The following is a 1,308-nucleotide window of genomic DNA, read 5'->3' as shown; positions in this document are numbered from 1 at the left end:
ATCTCAAACCGCTAAGCCTATTTCCTGCGTATTAGCATATTGATGTGTGCGTGTTTTCATGCCTCACTTTCCACGGAAGAAATATTTGGAAACGGAAAACAGCAAAGCTCGACATCTCGGGTCCAAATCTAGTCCCGGTGATTATTTTTAAAAGCCCGTCGACACATTGCCGTTATTTAGCCGATAAATAGACCGCGGCGCCGACAACGGGGAGGAACGTGCCCGCGCAACGCCCCGATGATGCGCCCGCAGCGCGGCGCGAAAGGCGCGTTCAACTGAGCTCTGCTTTACCGGGCCAAAGTCGCCCCCGTGGCTCTGTAATAATGCGGCATCGACCAGCTTAGAAATGAAACAAATAAATTCTGTTATTGATGAGAGAATTATCAGCCGCCCCGCCCCTAATTATTCTTTGGGCTCCAATCAATGAATGCCGCGTCTCATTTAGCCTAGCGGCGTGGCGAGGCCTCAGCGGGGAGATTCCATCACGCTTGACGTAGCATCTGGAAAGCTGAAGTTGTAACGGTAGAAAGAGCAGATCGCGCGCAAGAGCCAATGACCTCGCCAGCAATAGAGGCCACGACGAAGAAATATATTGTTTTTGTTTGCATTCAATCACAGGTACATCGTCATATATTTTTACAATTGTTTTTTTTTTTCCACGTGGTAGGGTTAAGAAGGGTCTTGAAAATGGCTGGCAATTCATGACTTAAATAGCCTTCATTAAAAAAATAAAAAATAAAAGCCATACCCTTCAAAAGTTGCGCCGTTTGTTGTTTTTTTTTTTTAAATGTCAACGATTATTTGTTGAAAATACATTTGAAAATATTGTACATCTTATGATTGGTTCGTTGCAAGACATGCACCCCAATCTGAAAATGATTTATTATTATTTTAGTATCCTTATGATTATTAGTTGAAAACGATAATACTTTTCAAGAGCAGCATACGTACTCAAATAAAAAATCGACACGCTCTTCCGAATTTGAAAACGACTCTTCGTCAACATTTATGATGTTTAATTTAGTATGATTGTATCCATGGTGGTCATGGTCCGTATTTTTGAATAGAATTATTCGTCAGCGTAAAACTCAGTCTCCAAACAATATTGTGGCTTCTAATTTGCAAGCAGCAAACAGCGGCGCCCTCCCCATTAGGATGCGCGAGCGCGCACACGTCTGGCCGTGACGGCCCAATTAAAGGTAATGCTCGCTGGCACACACTGGCTGCAAGGAATCAAGCAATAAAAGAGGAATCAGCTCCGTCGCAGCCAGACAAATCTTGAAGTTGGCTCAGACCACGGCCTATCTT

At 43.7% G+C, this 1,308-nt stretch overlaps 1 long non-coding RNA gene across 1 annotated transcript in view; it reads right to left on the bottom strand.

The window, feature by feature from the left end:
- LOC109508229 (uncharacterized) overlaps positions 1 to 1,308 on the bottom strand; it is a 7,961-nt gene that overhangs the window by 1,035 nt on the left and 5,618 nt on the right. The gene's annotated exons all lie outside the window — the stretch shown is intronic.

The sequence above is a fragment of the Hippocampus comes genome, unplaced genomic scaffold, assembly GCF_001891065.2.
Source record: "Hippocampus comes isolate QL1 unplaced genomic scaffold, H_comes_QL1_v1.1 scaffold265, whole genome shotgun sequence".
Lineage (NCBI taxonomy): Eukaryota > Metazoa > Chordata > Actinopteri > Syngnathiformes > Syngnathidae > Hippocampus > Hippocampus comes.
This window is presented reverse-complemented; position numbering and strand designations above follow the sequence as displayed.